This window comes from Pteropus vampyrus, unplaced genomic scaffold (genome assembly GCF_000151845.1).
Source record: "Pteropus vampyrus isolate Shadow unplaced genomic scaffold, Pvam_2.0 Scaffold86, whole genome shotgun sequence".
NCBI lineage: Eukaryota > Metazoa > Chordata > Mammalia > Chiroptera > Pteropodidae > Pteropus > Pteropus vampyrus.
Genome location: NW_011888867.1, coordinates 4,741,499 through 4,752,751, shown reverse-complemented (window position 1 = coordinate 4,752,751; position 11,253 = coordinate 4,741,499). Strand labels below are relative to the sequence as shown.

At 57.3% G+C, this 11,253-nt stretch overlaps 1 protein-coding gene across 1 annotated transcript in view; it reads right to left on the bottom strand.

Annotated features, from left to right (window-relative positions):
• Positions 1-11,253, bottom strand: part of CASZ1 (castor zinc finger 1) — a 144,884-nt gene that overhangs the window by 104,305 nt on the left and 29,326 nt on the right. Inside the window, exon 2 of the mRNA XM_011363568.2 lies at positions 7,504-7,650. The gene's annotated coding sequence lies outside the window, so the exon portion shown is untranslated. The remainder of the gene's footprint in view (positions 1-7,503; positions 7,651-11,253) is intronic.

Below are 11,253 nucleotides of genomic sequence, written 5' to 3'. Positions count from 1 at the left end.
ATGGAGCGGGAGCGAGAGCTCCCACCTCGGGGGCAGTGCCCGCCTGGCATCAGGCCCCTTGGCTGCAGGAGCCTGGACGAGCACCAGCTGGCAGCAGGCCCCTCTGCTGCCCTGAGCTCCCCGAGGGGGGTCATGAGAGGGAGTAGTAAGGACCCCATAAAGTTTTCCAATAAAGACCATCCTCCTAATCCCTGGAATGCCATTTCAGGCAGCCCTCTCCCACCGGATGGAACACCCTCTGAGAAGCTGGCAGGGGGCTGCTCAGAGGCCTGGGGGATGGGCTCGGAGCGGTCAGCAGACAGGTGTTTCTGTTCAGTGCCCAGAGGTCTTAAAACATGAAGGCAGCCGTGCCCAGCAGGCTGTTATCTCTGACCTTGTGCCGATCTGCCTCCCCCTGCCGGCCCCTCCTACACAGAGGGCTGTCCTGGGCTGGAGAAGAGGCCCTAAGTGGATGACCACCTAACCCAAATTATCTCAGGCACCTTAGGCCCTTCCCTCAGGAGAGGTTTTAGACTATTCCTAGACACCAGCCTCGCCTGGTGGAGGTGACCCTGGGCCTTGCACCTCACCCGGGGCCACAGACCCCTCGGAGGGAACTCGGACTCTACTCATCCAAAGGCCACCTGGGCCCAAATATAGGTCGGAGACTGACCTCTGCTCCGACCCCCTCTCTCTGCACCACGCCAGTGGAGGTCACTGTGCCCCAGTCCTGCCCTGCTTGCCAAGTCCCTCAACAGCTCCTTAAGGGTGCTGCTTCTTCCAGAGGGGCCTCCAGGCTGTTTTTGGGAGGCAGCCTGCAGCCCCTGGCCCTCTTTTCTTGGGGCTGTCAGAAAACGCAAGACGATCGGTGACGTTTGAATTCAGATTAACTACAAATACTTCTTTAATGTAAGTATGTGCAGATATTTCATGGAACGTACTTCCCAAAATTTTTTGTGATTTATCTGAAATTCAAATTTTCTTGAGTGTCTTATATTTTTATTTGCTAAAGCTGGCACCCCTGCCTGCTCCTCAGCAGGTAGCACCTGGCAGGTGGGGAGGGTTTTTGGTGGGTGAGCAGGACTCTGAGGGGCAGTGAGGAAGTGCGGGTCACTGCCCATCTTGGAACAGCAGTCTTTCAAGCAGCTCTGGTCCTAACTGTCCCCCTGCCTGCCTTCTTCCCTCACTGGTCACTTCTGCACTGTCCAATGCCACGGCTCACCTGTGGGGGTCCCCTCTCCCTGCACCCTCCAAAGTCACCTCCATGTCCCCAAGGAGTACAGGGCTCATTTGCTGGGGCTTGGTGGAGCTCAGCTCAGCGGCTAATCCCCTGGGTGGCTCCTGTCAGATTATTAATTAGCTAAAGCGGATCGGTCCTGGAACAACATGCGCTTGGACTTCAGATAAAGCAGGCCAGGGAAGCCGGGCGGGGGGCTGCTTAAAGCGACAAGCCCCGGTTTCTTGAGCTGCTCGCCAAGGTGGGCCTGGGGAGCAGGCAGAGGCCGGGGCAGGGCGATTTCCAGCGGACCCCTCCGTGCTCCTCTCGCCTGGTTGAGAGAGCACGTCGGAGGCGGGGAGGTGGGTGCAGACGGACCTAGGCTCAGGCACAAATGGGTGGGTCCCCGGAGAGGAGGAGGCAGCGACAGTTGGGTCTTGCTTTTTAATAAAGAGCTTGGGCCTAATCAGATCATGTCACTCAGAACTCTTCAAAAAGCTCCTTATTTCACTCGCGGTAACAGCCTGGGTTTCAACAATAGCCGCGAGGCCCGCAGGATCTGGGGGGCCTCTCACCCGGGCCCCCCGACCTCACGTGGCATTTCCTCCACCCGCTCCTCTCCCACCCTTGCGGGGGTCCTGCCTCCGGAAGCTCCCCCTGACGAGAGCGCTCTTCCCCCAGCTACCACCCAGGGCGGCTTGCCCCCTCACCTCCTTCTGTCCTTACCCAAATGTCACCATCTCAGTGACACCTTCCCCAGACGCCACACCTGAAATTACAAATCATCCGCCCACCTCCCCCTGCCGTACACACTCCCAAACCTGCTTTAGTTTTTTTCCTGGACATGTCACCGGCTAACACGCACGTGACGTTGTCATCTCATTTTTCACTGGCCTCCCTCCATGCAAATGCAGACTGCACAAGGACAGGGATTCTTGCCTTGTCTGTTCACTACCACCGTCCCAGCTCTCGGCCACTCCCAAGAATGCTTGACGAACAAACGAAGATGAAAAATGAACGACCAGAGGTCAGAGGTCAGGATTCGGAACGCCACATCTTCTGGCTCTGAGCCCCAGGTGTCTGGCCCCCGACCTGCCCTGGGGGAGCGGGCGCACCCAAGGCACCTGCCGCCGCCTCCTCCTCCTTGACCAAGCTTCCCAGTTCTGCCCACCCCCCAACACCAGGTGCTACTCACACCCCAGTCCCAGCTCTTCCCCTAAGGTGGCATCTCCAGGCCCTAGGTCTCCTGAGGGATGTCCTGGGGCACCCATCTCCATGCCAGACTGTCCCCTACCAGCTAGGTCTGCCGGGACTGCTGCTTTCTCCTCCCCGAAGCCGCATGAGGCAGGACGACAGCGAGCAGAAGGCACACTGGGACCCCCAGCTGCTTCCCCGGCCCAGCTCAGCTGCCAGCAAACTCCTGGGCTTGGATTGTTTTGACTTGAGTCGATGAAGCTGAAATATTGTGTCACAACGGCCCTAAACTTCATTACCAGCTCTTAACACAGATTACTAAGGGAAAAAAGTTGCTTTTAATTGCTTTTCCTGATTAGCATTTCTGGAGAAGAAACGAGTGATTAATTACACCTCCTCTCACCCGCCCTGGCCACAGGGGTCCCAAGCCCAGGCTACTATTAGAAGGCCCAGGGGCAGAAAAGTCCCCTGCTCCAGGGGGGCCATGATACCGAACTGGAGAGAAAACTTGGGTGCTGTGTGAGGAACCCGCCCGGGGCTGATTTACAGGGGAACACGCAGAGAACGATGTGGGGGGCCCAGGCGGGCAGCCATTCGAGGGTCTCAGTGGGGCTGCAAGGGTCCCCCCACTGGCGGCTTCGTGCCTCCGTGCGGCGTCCTTCGGGCTGAAGGACACACACTGAGACTAGGTCGACACCAGGGGGGATTCAGCAAAGCTGGGAGAAGACAGAACAGGAGTTGCCTGAAGATGCGCAACAGACGTCGATGCACTCACAACCGCGGGCTCCTCGTGTGTGACACCTGACGTCGCTTCTCCAACGCCAGCAAGTTCTCCCTACAGAGGCCCCAAGGTCGTGGAGATGGAAGCAGGGCGGACGTGCCTCTCCCCTCATCCACGAGACATCAACCCTCCCAAAGCCACGGCCACTGCCCGCTTTGGGGCAACCCGGTCACCCAATGAGAAGAGGCCCCTGGGTAGCTACCCCCCGACTCTTCTCCCCTCGGGTCTGCGCCTGGTGGAACTCAGGGGCTCCCTGACTCTGCTAAGAGGGCGGAAGGCACCAGGGAGGACTGAGGAAGGAGGCCCAGGCGTATCAATAACTCTTCCCAAATCATCTTCCCATCACATCTCCCCCCAGCCCCAAGCGGCTGAGACCTCGGAGCCCACTCATCTTCCCCAGCACAGTGTCACCCAGGGGTGGCAGAGGACTTGGGCCCCCACTCCCCTCGGCCAGTACCTTCCTCTCCTTCCTGCCCCCTCCACACCCCCACCCTTGCTGTGTGCTCTAGAGCAGCCAACCCCACATCACATCAAAGCCCTGGAGGACAGAGTTAGAACTGTCCAGTCCAGTTATGAGCGAAGGCCACGGAGCTAGTGCAGGCCGTGGAGGCAGTAAGCAGAAGAGCCTCCCATGCTCTCACAGACGCACGCCTGCCTACCCCACACGCCTCCCCCAGGGCTCAAACTAGGGTTTTGGTGCCAGCAGACACACCCAGGAAGACTGGCTGACACCCCCCTAGAGCCAGGCACAGGCACCAGCTGCACGCTTGGGACATCCCTGTTACCCCCCGCAAGACGTCAACAGCTTGCTCCCTCCTGTCACTCCCCCTGGGGTCAGGCCTCCAGAGCTTTCCTGGAGGACTGAGCTAGCCCATATGGCTGGGAATATGTTGCCAGCATGGGCAAGTACGCACTGGGGCCCCCACAGCCGACGGCGACAGCTTCATGCTTGCTCCGGGCCTCTGGCTTGCTGTTTGGGCTGTCCAGCGCCCACCCAGATGGGTCAGGGGGTCGCTAACTGTTCCAGCATCACTGCTGGGATTGGCTGCCCCGTCTTGGCCCAAGCGCATGATACCAGGACCCGGGAGAGTAGAACCTCACGTCAGAGGCCCTGGAACAAGGGACAGTGGCCCAGGTCAAGTCTGATGGGGTACCTACGGCAATTCGCACCGTGAATTGTGCAAAGACTTTTCAAGTGGAAAGACTGCTAGGATCCCTGCCCGTGAGCTGGGTCTTCAGCTGGCCCCATGGGAGTGAGGTCTTAGACAAAGCCGTTGCTCGGTTCTGTGCCTGGGCACACGGGGAGGGAGCACAGAAGCTCAGCCCTTGAGAACACAGATCGCATCGAAAGCCACAGTGAGAGGAACCGTATGAGCTCCTAGGCCCAGTCCCAGACCCCTCACAGGACCCGTGGAGCAAAGGCACAAGACTCTTCGCTGTAGAGTCTTAGGGCCAAAAGGCCCTAAGCTTGGAAACCCCCTGCTGAAAACAGGGCCAGAGACAAGCGAGGCTTCTGGTCTCCCCTCTTCGTGGTCCTGACCACGAGGTGCCCAACCCACTCAAACGAGCCTTCTCAGCAGCCAGGATGGTGCTTCTCCCCCAGTCCACGATGTCAGCCGCTGGAAGCCACTGGTTCTCAGCGCTGCTGGGGTGGAGTGAGAAGACGAAGAGCCACGTGTCGGGGGCCCTGGAACGCTGGAGTCGCCCTGGGGTGGGGTCTCTGCTTCACGCTGTCAATCCATCAGCAAATCCATCAACTGTCCCTCTGAACACACGTGGACTCTGCCCCTTCTGTCCATGTCCACCTCCTGTCCTCAGCCCCTCACTCCAGCGGCTGCAGCAGCTTCTCCTCTGGCCTCCTGTTTGCCCCGCTTGCCCCTCTCCAGCCCATTCTCCCCATGGCAGTACCAGCCATTTTTTTAAAAACAAAAATCAGATCACTTTACCTCCCGACTTAAAATCCTCCAGCAGCTTCTGGTCACCCAAAGTAAAAGCTCCAATTCCCCCTGGCACGTCTAAGCCCTATGCACCCCGGCCCCTCCTGCCCTGTCCACCTCCCAACCACTGGGACCTTCTTTCTGCTCACCAAATGTACTGAACTCATCCCATCTTGGGACCTCTATACTGGTTGTTCTTTGTGGAATATTCTTCTGCCTGCCCTTCAGATGGCTGTCTACTGCCTAGCCTTTGACCTCAGCTAATTGTCACCTCCTCAAACAGGCCTCCTCTGATGACGCAGTCACCTCTGGCCATCTCATCCTATGTCCATTCTGCACTAATGGTTTCCTTGTTCTTTTGCGGGTTCGCCCAACCAGGACTCCTTGAGAGCCAGGCCAGTCTTGTCCACTCTGCCTGGAGTGATTAGCAGACCCCAGACCCTCCACAACTGAAAAATAATTACGACCAGCTCTTCTGCGGCGTAGACAGAAATGGGGCAAATCTGAGTTCACAGGATCAGGCCTGTGAACAAGGCTCAGACACAAACTCACCCCCTCGCTCACACTGTGGTGCCGTGAGGCAGGACACGTCTGAGACCATGGGTCTCTCCTGCCACAGAAGACACCAGCCTGTGGCCAGACCCAGTACGTGGAGGGGCTCGGCCACCACAGTCCCCCTCGGAGCTCTCAGAGGTCCCAAGCTTCATTATGAGGCCCAAGCCGGCCAATGGCAGGACGCGGGAGTCCGTCAGGACCCGCGGAGGCCAAACCCTAGGCCGGGTGTAAATCCCAGCTGGCAGGGCCCCTGGGAGTCAGCACCGAGTGGAAACTTCAGAAAGGGAAAAACTAATGGGCATGTTTTGTCAAGGGAATGAGGAAAACAAAAAGCCTGCGACTGAGAACAGAACAGGCAAACATCCCCCCTCGACGGGGGCTCCACAGGCTCTGTGGCACCCTGCTCACGTGCAGGGCACAGCGGGGCTGGGGAGCCCATCCAGATGCTCGGAGGTGTGAGGGCCCACTGTCCCAGGACCCGTGCTCATCAAGGAAGCAGGCGGAGCCGGGCCAGAGCACCCGGGAAGGCCTAGAGCAGGTGCTGGTGCCGAAACCCAGCAAGACGGCCGTGCAGCCAACAGTTGGCCCCGCTCACCGCCGCCAGGGACAACGCGGCCCAGCTTAAGTGTGGACAGACCGATTCTAGGAGGGTGATCGCATTCTGGACACCAGGAAGGAGAGTCGCAGCCACGTGGTGGCTCCACCACAGCAACCGAAGGGCACATTTACATCTGATTTGCAAATCCCTGGGCTGTAGCTACAGCTTCTGCTAGTTCCTGTGGCGGCATGGCCTGAGATGAAGCTGGTCAACAGTTCTGGGGACCACTCAAACCTCAGTAGGCACCAAGGCACTCATCTGTTCAAGTGCTTTCTCTCTGCAGGTTCAAAGTCCAGAGCTGCAGAGCCCGGCCATGCAGGGAGGGGCAGGACACGCCTGCTCATGGCACCCATGGGGACAGAGAGCACAGGAGGGTGACCCCGGGCTGCTGACTCCCATCGGGCACACACTGGAGAGGCTACCCCTGGCCTCCTAGCCATTCTGTGGGCCTCTAGCCTCAGCTTTACCAACACTCAATCCCTCCAGGCTGGTTCCCTTGAGATCTTAAGAAAACACTGGCTGGGTAATAACCAATATGTGATAAGTCACCTGCCGTGGGCCGACTCTCGACCCCTAAAACCATGTTTGATGCCTGCAGGTAAATACCTGACAGTACCAGCCCCTTGGATTCCCCATCGCTGACATACACGACCTACCTGCCTTAGGTAAAGGGGGACTTCTGAACCTGGATCAAAAGACACCTACAGCTTCTCCTCTCAGGTGGGTCCTGCCTGGGCTAGAGGCCCACCTGAGAGAGGCCCGACAAGTCACATGTGAGCTCTGAGCGGAGCCGCAGCCTCTGGTTGTGCAGACGGGCTGGACCTACTGTTCACAGAGATGACGTTGGGAAATAATCTGATGCTTAGTTCCAGGAGCGGTGTCTGCTAGGGCACAGGCCTCACCTGGAACACCCGCATGCTACTTACTACCTGTAATGCTGGCAGGATTCCTAAAGGTCATTTATTCCGATCTCTTTATTTTACAGACGGGGAACCGAGATCCAGAGGGGAGAAAGCAGCGCGTCGACGGCAAAGCCGGGGCCAGTACGTAGGTGCCCTGCTCCTGGGCCAGGGTTCTTCTGCTAATCTTACATTTTCCCACTTACGCCTGGGGTGCCTGAGCTACGACCAGGTCAGAAGCCACTGAGAAAGGCCTGGGCAGTCTCTTCCCTAAGGAGGAACCCCCAAATACAGCTCCCCACCCACATTTCCCAGTGACGTACTGGGAATCTTGAGCTAGCTACCTTTGCATCTCAAGAGGCCGGGGTCCGAAGTCCATTCCAGAACACACCACTGGAGCTGCAGGACCCCTTCGACAGGAGGGGCTACTGGCCGTGGCAGTTGGGCGGGCAGGTGGGATGGAGGGGGTCTTTGCCTTCAGCCAGTGATGCCTACCAAAACGAGAAAGGAAAACGGATCATTAGGCTACAGTTGAGATTCACAGAAGGTATGGTTCTGACATCTTGCACAGTAACCAGCCAGCAAGGTAAGAGATTCTCGAAGCTGCCTGCCAATCAGCAGACGGCATTGCTGTGGTGCGTGTCATGCCTGACTCGATGACCAATGTACCCTTTGCACAACTATTAGCCAACTGCTATGCAGTTGTCACACCTAACAAAAGAATCAAACAGGTAGAAACAATAATAGACCGATCAGGTGCCACCCCCAATAATAACAGAGTAATCACACCCAAGGCTCCACACCGGGGTGAAAGGTCAGCCTGACGGTAGATCAAACCAGATCAGACCCACACAACTGAACCAACCCCTGGGCTCCCCAACCTCCCGCTCCCTCCAGACTTTCCCTTGGCCAGTTCCCAGCTGCTCCCATGACCCCCCGGTGGCCTTATGGGAGTCTCTAAAAATGGATTCCACAGGTGTCTCTGCAGCTACCCCAGATGGTGACTTTGGCGTCTTCTCTTTCCCTTTCTCCCTCTCCTCTGGCCCTCTGCCATTTCACGCCACAAAACAAGAAAAGGGGTGCACGCACACACACCCTGACAGGGGGCCTTTGAGATTCGTTTGTGATAGGTATCGTCGGGCCAAAAGACCGTGGCCAGAGAAAGTTGGTGCCCTGCTACCGGCAACCTTTGTGTCAATTTAAGCAAATATTGTGGTGTTTCCATGGTGATTCCTGTTTTGAATACACTCACTTTTTAAAGGGCTTTTCCTGTTTGCGTTTCAACTTCAAACCTGTAAATATTTTTGGCCTTTTCAGAAAAAATTAGCCCGTGGGTGTGCAAACACAAACACACTACAGACCTTAGCACACAAACTCCCAGGCGTGGAGGTCCAGCCTCGCGAACGTGAGAGCGGGGTGTAGGAACCCAGAGGGGCTCTTTGTCCACGCTCACACCCACCCTGCATAAGGGGCTGGCATCAGGGAGGGTGGTGGCTGGAATTCTGGTCCTTTCCTTCCCCCTTGGTTGGGGTATGACAGCATCCTCAGCGCCTGTGTGTGCCCGGAGTGCGTAAGTGGACTCGGCCCTGACTCCACGGCATGGCATGGTGTGGGCAGCCACCCAGCAGGTTCTCCAACTTGGCCCAGCCCTCAGGTCCCCCAGGCCTCCCTGGAGGACATGAAGCCCTCCCCTCTTGCCTCCCAAGTCTAGGCCATGAGCGGAAGGAGGAGCTGGTGCTTCGAAGGCAAGAATTTCCAGCATCAGCTCTGCCCCATCGCCGCTCTGGGGCAACGCCACCAAGAGCAGCTCCCTAGGGAAAACCATCAGGGGGGGCCAGTGACAGTGGTCCGGACCTTGGATCAGCCCAGCTCCCACCCCACCCTTCAGCGGCGCACAGAGTTAACAGCGGGTTTCCTGGTTTCCATGGATTCCCGCCAGGCCCCTAATGTGAGTTTCGTGTGATTTGGGGGAAGTGGATTTCCTTTGTTTTCCAGTTTGGGAATATTTTTTTCTTTAAAAAAGAGGAAAAAACACTTTAATGGGAACTTCAGGGCCACTGGGAGACTCACTCTTTTGGGCTCTAACACTTTGCCACTGCTTGCTGGTCTGGAATCTCCCAAAGCCCCGGACGGCCCACTCGTCAGCCAGATACCTCCAAGCTAGAGAAAGGGGTGCCTCAGACCACCCACAGCTCCCCACTTCGCAATACTCTTCTGCTGGGGGGCTCTACTACAGTGCCCATCGGAATGACCCCTGCCCCACCCGAGAGCCAGCGTCTTATACGGCGGACACGCCCCCCTTCCAGGCACACACATTTCCCCAGAGAAGGTCAAGAGAAACACTCCCACCTCCCCGATTCTCGGCAAGCAACTCGAGAGACTGGAGTCTGATCGCAAGTGAATGCTGAACACCAACGGAGCCAGGGTCTTACGTCCTGGCGCAGGAGGGAAGTTACAGGGGGAGATGGTGCTCGGGCCCTGGCGAGGCCCTTGCCTGGCCTCCTCCAGCCCAGGGAGAGGCACATCCAGGGCAGAGGGAGCTTCCCAGCTTTGGCAGCAAATGCAGCTGAATAAAGGGTGTGCTCAGGCCACCTCCCCCTCCTCCTCAGTCTTCCCCATTCCTGCCTTCCTCCAGCCCTGCCAGGGTGTGGCCTCGCTCAGGGACTGTCCCCAACTAAGTGGCCTGACCCATTTACCAAACCAGGGCACAGGCCCCGGGGCCATGGCAGCCTCACAAATCCCGGTCAGGAGGTACAGGGCCCAGAGGATGGAGCTCTCTGGCCAGCATCTCCGGGGGAAGGCATGAGAGCCATGCGCAGTTACAGAAAATAACACTGGGCCCAGAACCAGAAGACTCTGAGCCCCAGTTCTGCCACTTCATGGGCCACGGGCCCTCGGACAAGCCACCTCATCCCCCTAGGGACCAGCTTCCTCACTGGTCAAGTGGAAATAGCGCCCTCTTCCCTCCGACCTAGCAGCCGGGGTGGGCCATCAACGAGAGATGTAAAAGGCGTTAGCAGTGCTCCAGAATGTTCCCAGCCACCACCACCCTCTTCTTCCAAGTCTCTTCAAGGTGACCTTCCAGAATCTACCCCAAGCAGGCCCACATGCCCCTCTTCTCTGCTCCTTATCCATCCCTCACTGCGGCATTTAAATCCGTACTAAAGTCATTTGTTCACAAGTCTGTCTCTACCACTGAGTTCTTAAACTCCTCAAGGGCAGAGACCAGGTCCTAATTATCTGTGCGTCCCCAGCATTTAACACAACAGCTGGCCCACAGTGGGCAGCGTGAACATTTGTGGAACTGAACTAGTCCCTGATTTCGTGTCAGAATCAGATGGGCCCGGGCAGCTTCATCCCTCTCCAATGACAGAATACTGCATCGGCGACTTTAACGCTCTGTTCTGTCTGGTTCCTCTAAGCCTCAACCTGTATCTTGGTCTCTCCTCCCTCCTCTGTTAGCACCAAGAATTAATAACTTTCAAGTTCAAGGGCACCACTCGGTCGCTTGATCCGCTTCCAATTCCAATAAGAACTAACCGAGCACCTACTATGTGCCGGGGAGCATGCTGGGAGCAGAGGGCATACTGGATGCCTCCTATCCACCAAGCACCATGCTAAGTGCTGTTCACACCTGATGGCACCAAATCCTGACAACACAGAGTAGGAAGGACATGGTCCCTGTGCACAGATTGGGACGGACAGGCACAGAGATATATGGAGTGACTTGCCAAAAGTCACAGCTCACAAGTGCTGCAGCCAGGCCTGGACTTGGAGTTGACAGGCTCCAAACCCAAGTCACTTAAAAGTTCCTCTTTGTCTCCGCCCAGGATCTCAGCACCCACCCACACCTAATGGATCTCCGTTCTGTCCTCCGAACAGGCCTCCTTCCAATCCCAGAGCCACCAGAAAGCACTTGAGATCACGACCAAAGGGAAGGCACAGGCCATGCTTAGGTGCTTCCTTCTGGCTGGGCTCCAAGTGTGGGAAGGTGAGGCCTACAATGATGCACCTGGTGAGCAGAAGAACCCATGAATCTAGCCGGTAAATGGGATCCAGGCTGTAGGCATGGCCTCCTGGAGGGGGAGGGGGCT